The 23,219-nt window shown below is 36.7% G+C and overlaps 1 protein-coding gene and 1 non-coding gene across 3 annotated transcripts in view; one reads left to right on the top strand and one right to left on the bottom strand.

The window, feature by feature from the left end:
* Window positions 1-23,219, bottom strand: part of Ptr (Patched-related) — a 126,085-nt gene that overhangs the window by 77,749 nt on the left and 25,117 nt on the right. The gene's annotated exons all lie outside the window — the stretch shown is intronic.
* TRNAN-GUU (transfer RNA asparagine (anticodon GUU)) lies at window positions 1,173-1,246 on the top strand. Its single transcript has one exon. It is a non-coding gene; the product is annotated as a tRNA-Asn (tRNA).

Below are 23,219 nucleotides of genomic sequence, written 5' to 3'. Positions count from 1 at the left end.
CTAATTCCTTTTTTAGAATATTCCTTAAGGTACGAGGATTGTTCTTACGGAGAGAAAAATTCTAAAATTTGCCTAAAAAGTCTAAAAACTCCACTTTTGTAGAAAAAAATCATAAAATTTTTGTTTACACAGCTATAAATTCAAAACGAATGGATCGATTGGAATATTTCTTCTTTGCGATAAAACTTTGAAATATTTGCCTTCGTTTTGCATAAAAAAAAAAATAATTGATTATTTTCTTATATCACAAAATTGTTTAAACAAAAGTAACATTTTTACCAAAAAAAATTACTGCGTGTGGTTGTTCGCTGACAAATGTGCGCGCAAATTGCTTTTGAGTGAGGCATGATGCGACACATACATACATACATAGCATTCGCTGCGTTATTTAACTTCGGGCGTTATATGTAGGTATGTATGGATGTATATATGTATTTTCATTTCATATCAACTTGACTTATGTATGCACATATTTATGCGAGATGCCAAGTTAATGCAACAGTCTTTGATCCATTAATTAATACATATAGCTAAGACTTAAGCGCTATTGGTGTAAGTCTGGCTAACATCAGGGCCCGTATTACGTGTTACGATCGAAACTCATTTTTTAAATCACAATAGCTCTGAAATGATGGATCGGATTAAGGGCATATTTGAACTAGCGACAAATAGTACTCGTTAGATCCATAACGTATTATAATTTTTAGAAAAAGTTTGACAGTTGCATAGTTATCGCTTGAGTGAAAATGGTTTTCAGTCACTGATCGTAACACGTAATACGGCCCCAGTCCTGAGGTGCATCCGATTTGCGTGACTGTCTTCCATATCCGCTGCAGGGTAGCTACCGCTAAAACCAGGGTGGCTACCACAACCTACCCTTATCGAAATGAATGAAGAATAGTAACAATCAGTGTTTTGATGAAAAATTTACAAACCAAACCAAATAAGTAAAATGCTACTAGCAATCGAGTTGCGAATTAAAAGTTAAATTTATTGAGTGAAAAGTTACGTACACTGCTGCGACTTATTAGTTCACTGTTTCGTACTACCCCTTGCTTTGGACTTTCTTTATACTTCTATGCTCTTTGATAAAATTGTTGCTGTTTTTTTGTGATAAAAACTCTGTTACGCGCTATCTTAGCATAATCATAATGAGCATACGCTCTAGGATAGCCTCCGTGTCGCAATTGGCTAGCGCTTTCGGCTGTTAACCGAAAGGTTGGTGGTTCGAGACCACCCGGGAGCGCTTACAATAGTTTCATAATTTTGAAATTTAAATTATAAATGAAGTTGAGTTGTACATATATGGTAATTGAATAAAAAATGTAGAATCTGGATATAGTGCATTTTTTTCAAAAGTTGGCGGTAGTCTTAAAAAAAACTATGGACTTATTATGAATGAAATTATGTACATAGTACAAAAATATAGATCACAACAAACATTTGGTGAATGAATTGTTCAACCAACAACAAAATAAAGACAACTAGTAGAAATACCCATTAAAGCAAAAAATATATATGATAAGAATTGGCCAAATTCACACCTAATTAACTCGTTTGAAAACATAATTAACGCTTCTAATATGCAAGCAAATATTTGACTAATAGTGAAGTCTTGTGTTGTCTGTTAATAGTAAATTAAATATTTAATCAAGTCGTAGGTGAGCAAATCACTCGCCATAAAAAAAATGTTAGTCTCTGAAGTGTGAAAATAAGGATTTGATCGCCTCTGGCGATAAAACTCTGTCGGGCTTGAAGAAATGCGCGAGCTTTCTCCGCCTGAAATTTGTAATGCATTCTTCAGTAGACAAGGCTAGACGTCGTGAAAACAGACCGGCACATAAATACAAACACGACATGAAGTCGATTACTGTTACCCCAACAGAGATTAAAGAAGCCGGTAAAAAGGCCCAGCCCTCTAAGTTAATAACCCCACACGGTATAGCCATGCCAATGCTGAAACACCTCGGCGTTGAGGGATTTAGCTATCTGACGCACGTTTTCAACTTGTCGTTGAAGTGCCTTGTCATTCCCAAGCAATGGAAAATCGCAAGGATAGTTTCACTACTAAAGCGTTGAAAGCCAGCTAGCGAAGGTGAGTTATATTGACCGTTTCTAATGGATTTAGAAAAGGCCTTCACACTGATGTAATTTACACCGATTTCAGTAAAGCTTTCGACAAAGTATCACACCCATTACCTATTCATAAGCTCGGTCAACTCGGTATTCAACCCCGTCTTATATGTTGGATTTCTTCGTATCTAGGTTATCGTACGCAAAAAGTAATCTTTAAAAATACACTTTCTGGGGTCATCAATATTTCTTCTGGTGTTCCCCAGGGCAGCCATCTTGGTCCGATTCTGTTCTTGTTGTTCATAAACGATATATCTGGTACAATTAAATATTCAAAAATCTTGATGTACGCAAACGATGTAAAACTTTTCAAATCATATGCCTCGGTTGAGGAACATTCCTTGCTTCAAATGGATTTAAATCACTTGGTTACCTGGTGCAATGTAAATTATATGCCGCTCAATCTCAAAAAATGTTAATTCATGTGTTTTTCTCGGAGAGTTTCGCCACCAGCTTCATATACAATTAACAACTATAGTCTAGAAACTGTAAATAATTTTATTGACTTGGGAGTCATGATGGATTCCAAACCTAGTTTCAATCTTCATATTAATGCTACACTGAATAAAGGCAAAGGTGTTTTTGCATTTGTTAAACGGTGGTCAAAAGAATTTAACGACCCTTACGTAACTAAAGCACTTTTTACAACCTTAGTTAGGCCAATATTAGAATAAGGCTCAATAATTTGGAATACGCGTTATCAAGTCCATGCAGACAGTCTCGAATCAATACGAAAACAATTTTTAATATTTGCCTTAAAAAATTTTCAATGGGACTCTTTAACTAATCTTCCACCTTATATTAATCGATTAAAGCTTATCAATCTTCCAACTCTTGCTAGTCGTATGTATAATACGTTTGCTTCTGTTCTCTTTAAGTATTACGCTTGGCTGATGAAATTTCTTCTGTAGCTGAGCAGTCTCAGATCGTGACGCTTGACAAACCGCTGCCCATCAAAGACTCGGCAAAATAAAAAAAATAAAAAAGTTATTATATATATATATAAATCGATCGCGTGAACAGGATTAGCCTGGTTTCATTGGGCCACTTGAGGCCAGCGCGCTGCCACAACGTCCATTAAAAAAAAAAAACAAAAACAAAAAACCGTTCTGCTCCCACATGTACTGTGAATCTTTGATTAGTCACCCATCAACATGGCTTCCGACAAATGCATAGCACTACCATCGCGCTAAAAGCCATAAACACCCATCTAGATTGCGGGCAATCATCCACGGCACAACACTTCAAGACATGGAAGGTTCACTTTAAGACATATAAGGTTGACACCTTCCTCCCCCTTCAAAAAGATGTACTGAAAAATATTGGACTTGTTGGCAAGCGTCGGTTCAAATTAGCAACGAAACCTCTTAGCCCAGGAGAATTAAACAGGGGCTGCCTCAGGGTGATGTCCGATCCTCTCTTCTGTTTAATTTCTATATATCAAAGCTGAGGGCAACGATCGGCAACACTCTTTCCTTCAAAGATCAGGCCTCCAAAATTGTATCTAAAGTACGAAGCCGCAACAAAGTCATTCAAGTCACTTGCTGGCAGCACTTGGGAAAAAGATAAGGAAACACTGCTAACAACTTACAAGGAAATTGGCCCATTCTGGTCACCTCGTCTAAAAAGCACACAAAAGGCTGAAGGCCTGCGAAATTGCACCACCCGAAACTACCACGGGATGTCTTCTTGTGACCACTGAACATCACCTGCATAGTGAGGCAAAATACTTACTTACTTTATTGGCGCTTAACCGTTTAAATGGGAATGTTCGTCCAACAAGGTGCGCCAGTCGCTTCTTCGCTCCGCCAACTGGCACCAAAAGGTCACACCAAGGGAGCTTAAATCGTTTTCCACCTGATCCTTCCAGCGGAGTGGGGGCCACCCTTTTCCTCTGCTTCCATAGGCAGGTTCCGATAAAAATATTTTCTTAGCCGAAGCGTCATCTTTCATTCGCATAAAATGGCCTAGCCAGCGTAGCCGCTGCGTTTTAATTTGCTGAACTATGTTGATGTCTGCGTAATTCTCGTACAGCTCGTCATTAAGTCTTCTGCGGTACTCGTCATCGCCAACGCGTAGATGTCCGTAAAGGTGGGCATAAAAAGCATAATGAAATGCTGAACCGACAGTTTTTGCTAAATTATTACAAACCAGTACATACCAGCACACAATTATTAGCCCCGCTTTCAAGATGGATAAGAAAACATCTCCAAAAGTACTTCGATGAGATTCGGCAGCTACCAACGCAGGCGTTTGATCAGATAAGCATAATGAGGCTCCAAAGCTAGTACACGCAGAATAGGCAAACACCTTTGCTACGTTATCCAAGCCTTCCAGTAGAAGAAAAGCCGACTACCAGAAGATAAACTAGTCACTTTGGCCTAACTGCGTTCTAGATATTGTAACATATTAAACTCTTACTTATTCAGAATAAACACGGTGAACTCATTCAGTCTATGAAAGGTCCTAATGGACCAATTAGTTCAACCTATCCAGAATCAACCTCACCATATGTACGTAGTCTATATGCTGCATGCGATGTGCCTCCACATGACACCAACTATCCTCTCAATTTAACAGCAACCCTGTTGAACCTGCTTGCCTCCTTGAACTTCCTTAGGCCTTTAATGACAATTTGTGATTGGTCGCATATACAAAATGGGGTGAAGTACTGTTAACGCAACAACAACAATAACACTCATTAATAACTTGAAATATAAAACTCATCAGTAGTCTTCCTCAATAAATTTTTTTTTTTTGCTAAATTATATTTACAAATTTTATGCAATTTTGTTTAGCCGCTGCGCAAAGTAATTTTGCAATAATCGTTTATTATTTACATAAGCATATATCAACTGTGTGTATATGCATACATATGTATGTACATATGTACATACGCGCAATTATTGGTGTGTCTACAAAATTTTAGGCTATTAAATGAGTTGGCAGCAGCCGTTGTGTGGTGATAGCGTGCTTCGCCTCAAGCCCCGGGCAAAGAAACATCACAAATTTAGAAACAAGTTTTCCTAATTAGAAAAAAATTTTCTTAGCGTGTTCGCCCCTCTTCAGTGATTCTGTATTTCTACCATGAAGAGCTTCTCAGTGAAAACTCATCTGCCTTGCAGATGCCGTTCGGAGTCGGCGTAAAACAAGAAAGTCCCGTCTGGCCAGTTTGTAGGAAAAATTAAAAGGAGCGCGACGCAAATCGGAAGAAAAGCTCGGCCCAAAATCTCCTCGGAGGTCATCGCGCCTTGTATTTTTTAAATGAATTATTATTATTTTTTCTCAGCTCCTTCCCATATTTTGCTCCAAATGTGATTTAACTGCATTGCTGTCAGTTTATCATTCGTGCAAATATTTGCGCTCATTTGTGACTCTGCAGCATTTTTTTTTAACATTTTTGTTATAATTTTTTTTCTTTGTGCATACCAAAACTTAAAAACCGTCTGCCTGACATTCGTGTATTTGTTTACCTTTGCAAAAGTGAAAGTATAATGCGCATGCGCAATGAGCCCAATAAGCACCACATGCGGTTATAGCTAAGATTGTTTGTTTGTTTGTGAGGTAATGTAGAAAACAGTTTATTAACCACACTGAGAAAGTCCATGGTATGGAAAGGTATGGAGACAGAAGTCGGCATGGTGCGAGTAAGCTTAAATAGTTAGGTGTAAAATAATGATGCAAAATCGAAATACTTTTGCCAAACTAAGAAGGTATAAAATGAATGAAAACCAAAGGAGGTAGGGGGGAGGGAGGGGAGGGCTTTATTAATTTATCGTATAAATATGAAGTTTAGTACATTCAGCTGGGTTGCCCAATAAAATATTTTTCATATTCTATATTGTACGTCTTTTTGCTCGTGTTTCCTTTTTTCTTTGTTTTTGCAAGTTTTACTTGTTAATTGCCCATATGATCATTATGAAGTAATTTTTGTTTAATAGCGTTATAAGAGCCTTTGTACTCGCCGAGTGAGAATACTCTACATGAATGCTTGTCTTTTGAAATCAGTTAGTGGATAGTAAAAATGTTGGAAGAAAGAGATAAAAATAAATAAAATGCCAAAAAACGACGGTGTGATCCGTTTTGCCTATACCTCGAAAGAAATTTGAAAAAATCTAAACCTGGTTTTACGATGGATCAGCTTCTGGAAAGAGCCTATATTTATTCGACAAGAAAAACGCTTCAGTTTGTTTTGTTAATTTTCCGACAAGGTGGTTAAATCATGCTTATTGAAAAGACTTTTTTTTACGTAATATTAAAGAAAGAGAAGTCGAATGAGGAATGTCGCAGTCCTAAAATAGGAAAAATTAGTCCAGTTGAGGTTGGAGATCCCATATACGGCTTTAGTCTCAGAAAGCTTACTGTCAAGTGCTGCTCTATTGAGAGATCACAAGTACATCCATTTCCGTCTCAACCATCTTGGCAGAGGCAGATACCGAACGCGTCGCTCAAAATACTGGCAGTGACGCATCTAAGGTTGATGATACTAGGTTTTCCTCATCGGTAGTGGCGAATGCTAGGGGATAACGGATGCTGGTGGATAGTACGGTTGAATATGCTACACACTGTGTATCTGTGTCACGCTTGCAAAGTCTCGAAAAGCTCGAAAAGTTACGTGGAGAGACAAAAAGAAAAAGTGTATTAAATAAACAGCGAAGGTGTGGACCTCCTGAAAACTGTTTAAAGAATGGCTTGACACTTCTTAGGTTCTGGAAAAGGTGCAGGTATACAAAAGAGGTAGAATAAAGCTTTCCACGCTGCCGTAAAATAAAGTAAGCTTACGTACGTTAAAGAGTGAGTAAAGAAGACAGCCGGCTCTCTAATCAAAACTTAACATGATGGATGTCACAAAGGCTTTTAAATCGCTCAGGGTCGATTACATGCTAGGAGTACAGAAGAAGGCTATATACATCCTTGAGATGCAAGGTTCGATTCAAGGTCAAGGCCAGAAAAATAATTTTTATGATGTGTATTGTTTTTATTAATTTTTCTAAAATTGAAAAATTATAAATAAAAAAATATGAATTAACAGGAGGGGCAGTCCACGGTGCGCAGCTAGGTGCCAAAATCTGGAATGTTTATTAAACTGCGAACAACTTAGGCTAAACTAGCAACAACAAGGGTCCCAGGGAACTTATTCCTGTACTGGGGCCATAATTGAAGCGATCAGATGGAAAGGTCTACTTCTACCTAACCAAACTTTTTACTGGACATGGTTAGCTCAGTAAATAACTCCCCGAAAACAATAAAAGGAGCTTTCGAATGTATACAAATTTCCATATAAGTGCTAAATAACAATTAAATAATTAAAAATTTTGATGCAAGGCTAAACTTTAATATATAAAAATATATGTATATATGAACAAAATGAGTTTGGAATTTTGTTTGGCTTTCTCCATGTTTGCTCACTACAGTTCGGTTCGATTTCGCCTCAGCATCGGCAATAGCGAAAGCGGAACATTTGTAAAACACGAAGTTTTTTTTCTTGACCAAATTCTTGATTTCCCGAAAATGGCATAGATTTTTATAAAGTGCGTTCTTTTTTCCACCCGGCGTAGCCCGGAGTTGCCAAAACTGGTGTCTTTTGTGTTTTATTTTCATGTCTTGGCTGGTTGATAAGCATTGTTCTCTAAGTTGATGAGCTATTACTCCAATTATAACTTTTTGTTCCTACAAGTTAAGTAAAATGAAATCAGTTTCGGAGCGTTCGAGCAAAAGTTCCTTGGCTTATTGTTTCTTTGGAAGAAGCAAAAAAGAGATGCTAATTTGATGATAATATAATTCAGACATAACAAGTCTCCCCATTTCCTCTTACAATAAAACTTGATAAATGAAATATCATTGATTCAAAACTACTTTTTGCTAAGTTATAGCTTATTATTCTGGTCTACGACCCTTTTAAACTTGTTTTATATCTAAGTTATCCTGGTCTTTAACCGATCCCGTCCATTTTTACTAGAAATATTTTCTGCTATAAGGAAAATATGTGTACACAATTTCATTACGATATGTTAATTTTTCTTCGAGTTATAGCTCCCGAAACATAGAAAATTGCTTAGTCATAAAAGGGGCGGTGCCACACCCATTTTCAAAAAGTTTAGTGTTTTCTACTTTAATGTTATACATCAATTTAGAAAGTAAAATTCTATTGATATAAAGCTCTTTTTTGCAAAAATATAGCTTGTTTTATTCGTCCGCGAGCCTTTTAAAAATCTTTTATATGAAAGTGGGCGTGGTCCTTAACCGATTTCGTTAATTTTTCTTCAAAGCATTCCTTATAGTAAAGACAACCTGTCTGCCGAATTTTGTTATAATAGGTTTAACGATTTTTGATTTATGATTAATAATATTTGTAAAATTGATTTTATCACAAGTGGGCGGTGCTACGCCCATTTTAAAAAAAGTTTTCAAATTTTTGTCAAGAGTCTCAATATCAGTCCACATGTCAAATTTCAACATTCTAGGTGTATTATTTGCTAAATAATCAGTTTTTTTGTGTTCTCCAAAATGTTATATATTTAAAAAGTGGGCGTGGTTATCATCCGATTGCGTTCATTTTCAATGCTAATCTATTCTGGGTCCAGGTAAGCTCGTGTACCAAATTTGGTGAAGATATCTCAATATTTACTCAAGTTATAGTGTTAACGGACAGACGGACGGACGGACGGACGGACGTACACGGCTCAATCAAATGTTGTTTCGATACTGATGATTTTGATATATGGAAGTCTATATATATCTCGATTCCTTTATACCTGTACAACCAACCGTTACTCAGTCAAAGTTATAATACCCTGTGTGCAAATCACTCTGAGTATAAAAAGTCCATTATATCATATTTCATTTAGCAACAACAAATCTCCATTACACCACGCCTCATCGCTATCGCTATTATGGTCTGCTGCATAATTGAGGTTTTAAATTAATATAGGTAAATTGCACGAAGAGCTTATAGATGATAAATATCGATAATGAAACTTTGAAATGCTTGATTATCGTCTGGTTACATACCTACATATATATCAAAGTTGATGGATTTAACTGAAGCAACACAAAAGTGTTGTGCTTTCTTGTTATTGTTGTAGCAAATAAAATATGGCTTGTAAAAACAATCAAAATTCAATTTTTTTGAGGTGCTAATATTTGGCTGCAAACAAATGGAATGCGCAATCAAATTTGGTAATAAAAAATTAATAAAAAATACCGAACTATTAATGCAGGTGAATCCGTTATATTCGTTTTGCGGTTAATATAATTTTCCCCTTTATTTTGTAGTATGTGATTATCGCAATTTTAAACGCATCTGATACTTCAGCTATCAAAATATTTATTATGCGCATATATTTGTCTGCCAACAAGCTTGTGTGTAATTATGTAAAAATTGTGCCTTTTATTTACCAAATATTTATCAACTCAAAGTTTTACACATCTCTCGTATTGTTCGATTTTTTTTCACTTAATTTCATGTATAATTTCTCAATGATTTCTTGTTTGGCAACTGCACCTGCCCTAAATCAATTTTATGCAATTCACTCACTTTTCATTGGAAATGAGATGAATGGGACAATGATTAAATATATAAATATGTACATATGTACATACATATATATACTGAATATATTGATATGTTTCTTAAACGGCTTACATTACCAAATAAATTGGGAATCCCTTGAGGTCTAGTTTTAAACTCGTTTTAAATATCTTAAAGGGCGCATTCGAGGAACTCAACTTTTGAACAACCGTTTAGTGAACGCTTTCCTAAAGCGCGGTTGAGTATTTGCTAAACACTTTGGCCCGTAATCTTAGTCGCTGACTAAAATACTCTTTAGTTCAAATCTTGCCTAAATTAAAAATGGGATTTAAAATTTTGGTCTGTCATAGATATATTAAACACAGTTTTCAGCTAAAATAAGCATGGACAGGGTATCCGCATGAAAAAAAAGGTATTGATTGGCACTAGGAAGAAATTTTTTAGAAATTATAAAAGTTCACCCTGTTTCTTCCCTGCAAAAATTGTTGGATTACGTGTTCCATTTTCTTCATGTTGGAGTACTCTAACAATACTCCTTTGCAATGCGATTGCGGACCACCATCAGCCGATCATTGCTCGTTTTTTAACGACCGTGATCACGACACGATGACAAATAACTGATAATAAAATTTTACTATGGCAACTCTGATAAAATGCAACTGGCTTTATATATATATACTATAGTACAGATAAATATTAGTTTATTCACGCAAATGCTAAATAACATGAGAATATTCGTAGTATAAAATATAATAGTGAAAGCGAGACGCCTTTTCAGGAAGAAAAAAGCAGAAGCAGAAAGGCGTGAGTGCGAGGAGCTTGAGCTGCTAGCCACCAGGAATAACGCCCGAAAATTCTACCAAAAAATACGGCGACAGACGGAAGGTTTTAAGACCGGGGCAAACTCCTGTACTCCTAAACTCCGTTTAGACGGTTAAGCGCCAATTAAGTAAGTAAGTAAGTAAACTCCTGTAGGAATGAAAACGGCGACCTTGTAACTGATGTCCAGAGAGTGCTTAGATTATGGAGGGAACACTTCTCTGCTCTCCTAGATGGAGGCAGCAATTCACCGCGCAGAGATGAAGAACCCGATCCCGCAATCGATGATGATGGAATATATGTCCCCCCGCCCGATTATGACGAAGTTAGAATAGCAATAACCAGATTGAAAAACAACAAGGCCGTGGGCGCTGATGGATTGCCTGCGGAGCTATTCAAGTTCGGCGGCGAGGAGTTGGTAAGGCGCATGCAGCAGCTTCTTAGCAAAATATGGGCGGACGAAAGCATGCCCGACGGTTGGAATCTAAGTGTTCTTTGCCCAGTCCACAAAAAGGGGGATACTGCAAAATGCACCAACTATCGTGGAATCAGCCTTCTTAATATCGCATATAAGGTCCTTTCAAGTGTATTGTGCGAAAGATTGAAGCCCACCGTGAACCGGCTGATTGGACCTTATCAGTGCGGCTTCAGACCTGGTAAATCTACCATCGACCAGATTTTCACAATGCGCCAAATCTTGGAAAAAACCCGTGAAAAGAGAATCGACACACATCACCTCTTCGTCGACTTTAAAGCCGCCTTCGACAGCACGAAAAGGAGCTGCCTATATGCCGCTATGTCTGAATTTGGTTTCCCCGCAAAACTTATACGGCTGTGCAAAATGACGTTGAGCAACACCATCAGCTCAGTCAGAATTGGGAAGGACCTCTCCGAGCCGTTCGAAACTAAACGAGGTTTCAGACAGGGTGACCCCCTATCGTGCGATTTCTTTAATTTGATGCTGGAGAAAATTATACTAGCTGCAGAACTTAACCGCACTGGAACAATATACTATAAAAGCGTGCAATTACTGGCATATGCTGATGACATTGATATCATCGCCCTAAACACCCGCGCTGTTAGTTCTACTTACTCCAAGCTAGAAAAAGAAGCGGTAAAGATGGGTTTGATGGTGAATGAGGACAAAACGAAGTACCTGCTGTCATCGAGCAAAGAGTCAGCGCATATGCGCCTTGGCAACCACGCTACTGTTGGCAGCCATAATTTCGAAATAGTAAAAGACTTCGTTTATTTGGGAACCAGCATCAACACTAGCAACAACATCAGCACTGAAATCCAGCGAAGAATCAATCTTGCCAATAAATTCTACTTTGGACTAGGTAGGCAATTGAAAAGTGAAGTCCTCTCTCGGCGAACGAAAATCATACTCTACAAGTCACTTATCGTACCCGTCCTGCTATATGGGGCAGAAGCATGGACCATGACAACAGCAGATGAAGCGGCTTTGGGAGTGTTCGAGAGAAAAGTTCTTCTAAAGATTTATGGACCTCTACGCGTTGGCGATGGCGAGTACCGAAGAAGATTTAATGATGAGCTGTACGAGCTATACGCAGACATCAACATAGTCCAGCGAATTAAAACGCAGCGGCTGCGCTGGCTAGGCCATGTTATGCGAATGAAAGATGATGCTCCGGCCAAGAAAGTGTTTCTATCGGAACCCGCCTATGGAAGCAGAGGTAGAGGGCGGCCCCCACTCCGTTGGAAGGACCAGGTGGAAAACGATTTAAACTCCCTTGGTGTGACCAATTGGCGCCGGTTGGCGGAGCGAAGGAGCGACTGGCGCGCCTTGTTGGACGGCCATAGCCGTTTAGACGGTTAAGCGCCAATTAAGTAAGTAAGTAAGTAAATATAATAGTTGCATTGCCCCTCTCCATTTACTTTCATTTTAAATTAAATTCACTCCGATCATTCATTCCGACACAATTCCTCTTTAGTACTTTGGCATATGATCCTCTGTGGGTGCTCCATGGAGTACTACAGTGAAAGTACTTTGGAAAGTACTCTCACGTATGTACTCTATGGAATACTCACAAACAAAGCGAGAGTGGGATCACCTACTCCTCTCCTAGGACATCGCAATGTTAATTGGAGCACATTTTTTGTATGAATACTCCCAAAGGAGTATTCCTTACATTATTTATGGAGTACTTGCGTTTTTTGAAGGGTTACAACCGTGGTTACTAGACTCCACGTATAAAAAATGGTATGTAATTTTTTACTTGACAAAAACTCTTACAATACCCCAAAACGTGTCAAAGGAGTACCAGAAAACGCGTTTTGATCATAATCCGGTGGCGGATAATTATCATTCAATTCTATTTAAAAGTTATTAGCAAACGTTTTGTAAAAATTCGCTGTTTTTTATCAGCCGTCAATTTAAAATCGAGTGCACAATCTTTTAATTGAACATGAACTTACTTATTTGAAGAAAATTTACTTAATTTCGTTCTTAAAAAATTATATAAATCTCGCAACATAAACGAATAAGTATTTAAAACGGATTTGGGCTCCTTAAAGCAAATGAAGCAACAAGGCTATCCACTCATGCACTCGTATTCATGTTGAATAATTTATATAGTTTGTAAGAATGTTGTAAAGAAAACTTGCTTGCATTAAGACAGATGCGACGGCCAAAATAATGCAAACCTTAAATGTTAGGTGGCCCTAACCGTTAAAACCATTTAATTTAATAGACCCGAAACCGAAAAGGGATATCTCTAACTTCGATACTAATAAGTATGCAGGACATTCAATGATAATCAGGTTAAATCAAATTAAGGTTTGTATTCGCAAAGTCAGCATAAATAAAAGGAGTTTAGTATAGTTTTCCGTAGGAAAGAAGTGACCTAGAATTTTGAGCCATTGTATATGGACCAGCAAAGTGGTAAGTCCCTTTTACATTAGAAAATCATTGAACTCAAGTCGATCATGACATAGACTAAGAGGGTGATAAAGGGGGGAAGTAGTTCAGCAGCGCCCGTACCAAGCAGTTCTTAAAATTTTTGTTGCTAATTCTTGTTGTATTCCGTGTTTTATTTCACGCTTTATTTTAAGAGGAATTGGAAAATGTAAAAGGGAATAGAAGACACAAAAGGAAATGCCAGCAGAATTGAATTCAAGAATTCTGTAATGTAATTCAATAAATAGAAGTCGGAAATAAGAAATTGTTCTTTTATTAATAGATATTCACAAAAAACCGAATTATTACCCTCAAACGGCTGCGAAACTTGTGAAAATTGTATCAGCGCAAAACGCCTTTTTAGTTAATTCTTTTCTGTGTACAACAATATCACCAAAATTACATCAAGCACATGAAAGTCTTAAACTTTTTTTTCCAAAAATATCTTGGCAGAGTAAAAGTATTGCTTTGCCGCCTTCGGATTATTGCTTCCGAAATTAAAACGCGTCATTTGACACCTCTCTCGAAATTTTTAGACATGTATTAAGAATCGATGCCTGTGGTAAATAATTCCTTCCATTGAATATTAATTTCTAAATTTAATGCCAAAATCAGTATAGGATGCTACTTTTTCCTCAAAAGATACTAAAATATCAAAACTCACAAATATCTTTGAATGCGGATTGGTCTTAATTAAACATTTCGCATATGTGGAGCCAAGTAACCATCGCACATTTTAAGATTGTGTAGTTTTCTTCACAAACATATTAATACGCATTCTAGGTATAATAAATTAGCTCCTGGCGTATATTTGCTTGTCGGGGAAGCCTTTTTTCACTTCCATTGAAGTTCATTGCGTTTAAATAGCGAATTGTTTAATTTCTCGCAACTTTTGACAGCAGACCACAAACTTAAAATCGATTTTAAAAAATTAAAATCACGCTCATGTCATTTCAAATTTAAAATGCTCTTTTAGAGATAAAGTAGTGTTTAAGTGGATTAAAACAGACTTAAAATGATATTTAATTTAGAACCATGTTTAAACCAGACATGTAAAGTACTGAGTACATACTTGTACTAGTACCAAATAAGTACAAGTACTCAAGTACTTCAAATCTAAGTACAAAGTATTAGTACTACAGTACTTGTACTTCGAATCCGAAAGTACAAGTAGATATACTTACGAAATACTTGCAAGTACACGAAAGTACTTTTTCTGATAAAATATGTCAGTTTGATTCATAAATGGAAAATCAAAATATGAGTAAAATTTATATTAGAAGGCAACAAGAAGTAAAACTACATATCAAATAAGTATAAATTGTACAACAGCTAACAATATTGAAGTAGTTTTGTGTTTGCCTTCATTAGTACTAGCTTTTCAAACGAAAAGTCCGTGATTAGTTGCTTTCTAGGACTATAAACAATGCCTGCGAAGGAAAATAAACGCTCTACTGGTTCGGAGGAAGCTGAGGGCGTATTCATTTTGAGTGATAGATCCTTCATAAGAGGATAACTCTGAAGCATATTGAAATCTGTTGATGTATCATTAAAATACCTGTAAAACTCTTCTTCAACCATTTTGTCAAAGTTAGGTGATCGTAAGGTTGCTGGTTGGTTCGCTTCAAAACCGTTCAATACTTATCAAAGTACTTCGAGAGTACTTACAAGTACTTTACTTGTACTTCAACAATTCAAGTACAAGTACCTCGATACTTATACTTGTACTCATTTTTCGAAGTACTGAGGTACTGATACTTGTACTTGTACTGGTACTTTTTCTTTACAGGTCTGGTTTAAACCGATTAAAACTCTATTTTATTTCGACTGTGATTACGGGCCTTTGAGTTTTACGTCAAACAGCGAATGAATGTCAATCCGGTTTATGTACCGTTTGTATTGAGTGTGCGCCATGGCGAAACCAACTTAATTCAAAGCATTCTGTGCTTATTTTCTGAGAGAGAAAGCGATTAATTCGTGAGAGATGGGTGGGAGTGAAAGCGAGAATGGCAATGAGTGAGTGAGAGGGAGATGAAGTGAAAAAGGACAAGAAGGAGAGAAGAAAAAAGGGATGGTGAGAGGAATAGTAAAAGTGTAGGAACTTCGGGCGGAGAGTGCGAAATGCAAAAGGAATGGAAATAGGAAAGGTGGAAGAATAGGAAAAGAGTAAAAAAGGAAGAAGAAGGGAATGGTACAAAAGAAAGGACCAATTTTCAAATGAGGCGAATTAACTGTGGGTTAGGACAACGTCTGCTTGTATGTAAGTCCTCAATATATCATTCTCAAGTTGTAATAGTGGGTTCATGTGGTCATTGTGCCCAGTACAGGCTATATGCAACAATAAAAACATAAAAAGTGGTACGACATAGATTTTAACCTTCGGTTTGGTAGGCGATCACACTTCATCCGTATTCGGCGGCTATATATATATAGCTTTATAAATTGGTAGCACCTCACTTTTTACTGGCTTACTGGGAAAAACTAAATTTGCTTTGTCTATGCAACTTTTTAAGGCAGCAATATTTATTGTTGAGATTCTAGTAGTAAGAGTGCGTGTGTGATAAAGGGAAAGAGAGAGGAGTGGGTAGGAGCTGAAGATAAAAAGAATTAGGCAGAAAAACTGAATGAAGATGAAGAGATGGGTAAGGGAAGAAGCAGAAAATAAGGAATTCGAAGAGCAAAAGGAAAAGTCAGAGCAAGAGTGTGAATAAGAGTGATAATGAGAGTAAAAGTAAAAGTAAAAACGGTTGTCATGGTGTGGTAGTAGCGTGCTCCGCTTACCACACCGAGGGTACTGGGTGCAACTCCCGTGCAAAGTAATATCAAAACTTTAGAAAAAGTTTTTCAATGAGAAAAAATTTGTTTAAATGGCGTCGCTCCTCGGAATGTATTTCTGAATGAAAAGCTTCCCAGTGAAAATTGATCTGTTTTGCAGATGCCGTTCGGAGTAGGCATAAAAATTGTAGGTACCGTCACGTTCGGCCTTAATCTCCTCGTAGGTAAATGGCGTGGAGTATTTTTTTTAGGAGTAAGAGCATAAGAATAAGAGTAAGATTAGGAGTAGTAGTATGAGTTAAAGTAAGAGCAAGATTAAAAGTACAAGAAGAGTAAGTGTAGGATTCAACGGTAGGGAAGGGTAAGATTGATCGTATGTGGGAGAGTAGAGGAAGAGCAAAAGTAAGAGGCAGCCACCATGCCACGCCAAAAGCTCGGGAAAGGTAACATCAACATTTTTAGAAACAATTTTTTCAGTTAGAAAGATTGCACCTCGGCAGTGGTTCTGTAAACGTTTTTTTTTGCCTTGAAAAGCTTCTCAGCGAAAATTCAAATTTGTCAGAAAAATTAAAAAGTAGCACAACGGAAGTTCGGCTTACATTTTCTCGGAGGTGTATCGCACCTTGCATTTATTCTAAGAGTAAGAGTAGGACTGAGAACAGCAGCTGGTGTAAGACTAAAAAAAAGAAAGACAAAGAAGAGAACGAAGAGAAATGGGAAAGGAAGAGAAAGACGAAGATGGCCTAGAAGGCTCAACATGGTCATATTAAATCGTTCCTGGGACGGTCGGGCTAACTCCTTAATGGTGCTATTTAAATACCAGTTTCTTTGAAACCACCACCAACAAAAAGCATAACTTTAACACATGATTACGTACAAAGTATGTACTGTACAAGGAAGGCAATTGTTATAAGTTTACAACAACTAAGACATGACGTGACTGAATGCGTTTCTAACACTTCGATCATCGTAGCAGTGCGGGTTCGAATCCCACTACCGGGAGAAAAACTCTTTAAAGAGATTTACAAAGTATAATCGAAATAGCTGTCGCTTTGTCCATCCTGATATCACGTTGTCTAAATTTTTCCAAATTATTGAATAAATTAAAAATTGCTTCTAATAAATGTTTTCATACATTTAAAAGCAATAAGGGCAATTCCCGCTTAGTTCATACAAAAATATGCTTGCATTTGTAGCACAGTGTTATTCGCTAATGTCTTGCAAGCCATACCGTAACTGAAAGTGCAAGTAATTCACAAGCTGTTTAGCAGCTCAAAACATAGCTCAAAAATGTAATGTGGAATTAAATGACTTAACAAACGAAAGCAAAAATATAAACAGAAACCTAAAAACTTGTCAATGTATACATATCTTACAGTGATGGGTCAATCTGCAAATGAAAAAGGCATACAAAAGTGCTGTCCGTTAAAAAAAAATTTGGTAAAATACATTTCAAACGAAAAGTGACGCAAATTACAAAATAAATATGAGTTAATGACATTGCAAAGGGAAAGCAGTTATGAGCTGGCATAAGATGGAACTATAGTTAGGTACGAAAGCCATAACCAAAGCACTAGAAACACAGGAAGGAAATAGCTTGAGCTGCAGCCGCGTCTACCTTTATATTGACAGCCAAGGCTATAATCCCGCATAGCACAGCACCGTAAAGTGTGTTAGAGTGTAAGCAATCCCTGAAAAGAATCAGGACAGGGAGAAGCATACATCTTTATTGGGTACCAGAGAATATGGGAATATATGGGAATGAAAAAGAGGATGAACAAAGTTGCTCCTATCATTAAGAAGGACTGACTGCACACTGCTTTCTGGCGTCACATGCTTTTAAATTAGGCTTGGTCAGTGATAGCAAGTGTAGGAAGTGCGAGTTGGAGGAGGAAACGATCGAGCATGTTTTGTGCTCGTGCTCTGCGTTTGATCGAATAAGAGGCAAGGTTGTCAAGGAGTGATAAGGTTGTCAGATCTAGAAACAGCAAGTGGCACAGGTCCAAAGAATCTTCTAGTGTTTGCCAAGAGGACGTAGTTATTTTATATTATGGGTCCTGGTTTTTGATAGTGTGGAGAATATGGGAAGTTATGTACATCACTATGCTGCTAGTAAATAAATACACAACAAAAGCAAACAGCGAAGCTAAGAGCGTAGGTATTATTTTACATACACACATGTAGTCATCAGCGAAAAGTAGAAGTTCCCTGCAAAAAATCGTACGATTAATCCCTAAAGAGGTTGGTATCCGATTGATCTCTATTGTCTACATTTGGGTATAATTGATCCCCTATAGTCCCTTTCGGGTACAGTTGAGATTAGTGAGTTTGATATCTATGTAGCCCACTTTAATAAATATTAAAAAAAAAAAAAACACAGCAACGAAGTAAAATAAAAATGATTACAGGTGATTGAATTGAATTATTTAGTAAAAATGCGGAGACCTACACTAAAACTAAATTACTAGGAATTAACGACCACGCCGGAGTTAGGGTTAAATTTATAGGAAAATATTTTTTATTCCATTTAGAAAAGCTGTTCCGCCTGCTCAAATAGATCTTGTGGCTTGGCAAACCCTTCGATTGTCTTTCTGCCATGAAAAATGCGTCTAGGCCCTAGTTGAGTCCTTATAGCACCCAGAAGGGACTAGTCTTCTACAAAGGATTGGTCCTATCGATCCCTTTCGGGTATAAATGGGTACAATAATGTAGTCTCTTCATAGGATATGCTCAAACAAAGGGGAACAGTTTAACTTATACAAGGAGATCAAAACTGGTATTGGTCGCATACTCCTTTGCGAATCATCCCGGATTCATCCTCGACTAATAGCATTTTTTGCAGGGTTATTACTCACCCATACACACGCATATAACTAAAAGACAACAGATAGGTTAACGAGGCAAATTGAGAGTATAAAAGCAGCGCAGTCTAAGCGATAGTCAATCAGTTGGATCTTAACCACTTATCAGTGAAGTACGCGAGTATTGTAATCGTGAAGTACTACTATCAAAGTAGTGTAAATGAAGAACATTTTGCTATACTGAATATTTGAGTTATTTATTTGACATTTCAGAGATCCGAACTAAAACAGCAGGTGCAGAATAACCAAGAAATGGGAGTGAAAGAAAGTGAGCCGAAAGTCGGGAACGAAACTGCAAAAATGCAGTATAAACTATCTATGTGGATCTATATAAAAGGTACCTCTTGGAAGCAGTAGCAAAACCCAACAGGGAATTGGGAAGATGGGTAGAAAAAACTTCAGATTCAGACAAAAAACAGCAAGCTTGGGTTTTTTAACCAGCAATGAGAAGCTCTATACGAAATGCGGCCTAAACAGCCACATGCCATCAAACTCTTATGAAAAGAAAAGTTTTTTTTGTTTGTATTCATTCAACCGTGACAAATTTCCGCGACAGTTAAACAGCCAAAATATGACTACTAACACGCTTAAGTTACTTTCAAAACGACCATATCAACAAATATTACAAATTATCTATTGTAGTTGTATAAACATACATATGACACGCTTTTTTACAAACTACCTTGTTGAGAGCGCTGCGCATGCGCCCAAGATTTGAACTTTACATTTGCGCGGCATTGACATAAAATTTACTTTCTACATTCATTTTACCACTTTTTTGTAGCGCTGAGTAGAATGAATGCTTTCATTTGTTTAACAGATTTTTGGCATAATTTTGAATTTTTTTTTAGTGTCGCGTGACCATTTGAACCAACACGATACCTTTGATTTTTTCATTTCTCAAGTAGGCTACCAGACTGACTTGCGAAACGCAAAAATAAACAATTGTCTTATTATTGTAAATATTTGTAAAGAATTTACTTTCCAATCCTTCTATTTAGTTAAAATATCATTCATCAGTTCAATTGAAATTTTAAATTATTTTATTTATTTCTTTAATATAAATTTTTCGTTTACTTTCACCGACAAAGGCATCTAAAAATTGCTGCTTAAGTGGTATTTCTACTTTTTTCATTAATAAATATTAATTTAAGTTTATTTGATTTGCTTTGCAACAAGCAATAATTAATTGTACCTCACCGATGCTTTCATGAGTACAAAAAAGTCTGATGCGGATCACCATAATATGCATTTTAGGCTCTCATATATTTTTAGCAGCAAGTTTTGGCATCTTAAGGACACTTTTGACCATGATTCTGATTGTTTCACAGATTTTGACCTAAATTTGATGCGGGTATCACAGAATTGAAATGTCCTCGGATATACATATGGCATAACCGACGGATGTAGCAAAGATTATATTCCGATTTCAACTAATTTTGAGGGATATGTCGGATGCTAAGTGACTATAGCTTCAGAGATAAGGTGGCATTTAAATTTCCTCTTACCTTTTTTGTTTGCAATATTTTCATAATCAACATTTCCTTTTAGTTCCACTCCTGCTGCTGACCGGACACTGCCTTCTGGTGTCACATATTTTCAAATTAGGCCTAGGAAGTTCGGCTTTGACGGCATAGGTCCTAAAGACCCTCTGGTATATGCCAAGAGGACGGAGTTTTTTCTATAGCATTGGCCTTGGCTTCTGATATGATTTTTCAGCTTGGTCTTTCAACAAACTTCTGGTAACACTATGGATTCATTCAGTCTATGTGAGGTCCTCTCGGAACTGCCAGTTCAATCTAACCTAACCCACTCTTCCTTACTCTTTCCCCTTTTAATGCTTTTCTTATCAGCACTTTTTAACCCAATCTGTAGCTTTTGCCTTTCCTATCTCTAATTTTTTGCCGTTTTTCTATCCTCTCCCCTTTATTTTCCCTACCATCAGTCTCACCACCTCATTCTCTTAATTTCACAGTGACATTCGTTAAAAAATATTATATGAATCAGCCGAGGGGAGGTCTCGGAACAAATTTTAACGTACAGCGACACATAAAAGAAAAATATTGAGTCAGGATTTTATTGGCAACTGCTGACTTTCCATTGAACCGTCTTTTGAAGTAAAAAGTTGTATTTCTGCATTCCATTACACGTTTCGGTGATATTATGCATCTTCTTCAGGGAGTCTAGTATACATATTCGGTTTAATTAAATCAAAGTTTCATTTCAGTATATCCATATTTTTACAGTAAAGACACCATTCTGATCGTTCAATATTTAAGTTTTTTTTTGCAAAACTTAAGGAGTTTCAAAAATTCTGTCTTTCAGTGTGCATCAAAGTACACTGCGCAATGATTTTTATTTAATAACATTCACTTTGCTTCAGGTAAAATCAGTAGTTAATAACTCAAAATATAATAAGCCAACTGACAGTTCGTTAATGAATGAATGAGAAATATACAATCAACGTATTTCAACTCGTTTTCACCAACTCCATGCTTAGCCTGGCCAATAGCCAACAGGTGCAACTAAATTCAAGTAGAGTCTAAGACAAGATCAATCGCATTTTTGGCTTTTAACGAAAAAATCTGTTTAAGAACCAGTTTTTTAATGAAATTAATCAAAAATTAATTCCCAACAAATGTCGAAAAACGGAAAGAAAATTGGTGAAAATTTAATGAAAGCGACTGCGTGGCTTTGTGGGATTTTTGAAGAGAATTCAAGTGCATGGTCGTCGGAAGGCAGTTTCAAACCACACAGACAAGCATTGCAACAACAGCAATAAACATAAACTTGTTGCTGCAATTGCATTTGTAGAAATTCTCATACATAAATATATACACACTGAAAGAAAAAAGTGGTAAAATCAACCGAATTACCGGTCAATTCAACCGGTGATTCTGTAAATTTTTTATTTTTTATCCATCGCAAAGCAAATAAAAAAAGTTCCTCAAATAAAAGTTACAGCTCAGTTAACAAATAAAATAAAAACAAAACTTGCAGGGCATCCCGCTCTGAGTTTTATTTCTAATTGAAAAATCTTGTATCTCAAAATTTGGATGATACTCTTTCAAGGTTTTGAACCAGGGATTTTATTTTTATTTTTTTTTTTATATTATTTTATTTTACTTTATTTTCTTTTATTTTATTTTTGTTCTATTTTGTTTTATTTAATCAACAAACAAGGTGTCTGCAGACTGTTATTATACAAAACATGAAGTTAACATAGCTTATATAAAAAGTATTGTTAACTTTTTGACAAGTGTCTAATGATCAGATTCTTAAAAGTAAATTTACTACAACTAAAATCCAACGGCAAGGAATAGGAATAAGCATTAAATTGAGAAAGTGTCCTCCCAAGGGGACCATTCATTCCGTTCTAGCGACACCCATATAAAGCAAATCGTTACAATGAAATACACGAGAGGACACATTAAAAAGATTTTTCGTGAAGAGATAAGAACAGTCATTTGACCCCGAAACGATATCAAAGACAACGCACATTGACAAAAGAGTTCGGCTGGAGTCTAGTTATATAAGATTTATCAGTAAACAGAGGGAGGTATATGATGGTACAGGGTCTACGAAGTTCACTGACCGCAACGCAAAGCTCACAAAAGCTATCAAAACAGACTACAACCTCTAGACATAAACAGCATGAAAAGATCTCTAAACAAATACCGCATACTCCAACCTCAATCCCACTAAAGAAGTGTACAATAGTTTGAGAGTATAATAATCTGAAAATGATGAGCAGTTACGATGGATGAAAGCCAACATTGCCAATACGCTTTAGAAACTATGTAGCTTATGTGAGTGGTAAAAGTAAACTTGGTATCAAAATACACATCCAGATCTTTAACCACAGTTAAATTTTTTAATGCACGTCTGAGATACTGTATGATGTAGGAACTAAACCAGAACCTTTTACACTTACCAATATTTAGGCATACAAGATTACGGACACGCCAATGGTATACATTTCTAAGCCTTTAAAACTTGGATCAGTAAAAACCACCTTCGGTTCTGAATGAATACACAACAGACGTAGCTTACTACCATCATACCACGATGGCCGCCTAGCTCTGCTGTGTTAACTTACAGACATTAATTCCATCCTAAGAATACCATTGAACTCTGTTAAAATAACAGATTTCCGTCAACATTAGAATAACAGTGAATG

The sequence above is a fragment of the Eurosta solidaginis genome, chromosome 3 (genome assembly GCF_040869045.1).
Source record: "Eurosta solidaginis isolate ZX-2024a chromosome 3, ASM4086904v1, whole genome shotgun sequence".
Taxonomy (NCBI): Eukaryota; Metazoa; Arthropoda; class Insecta; order Diptera; family Tephritidae; genus Eurosta; species Eurosta solidaginis.
The sequence above is the reverse complement of the archived record's forward strand: the minus strand, read 5'-3'. Positions and strand labels throughout refer to the sequence as shown.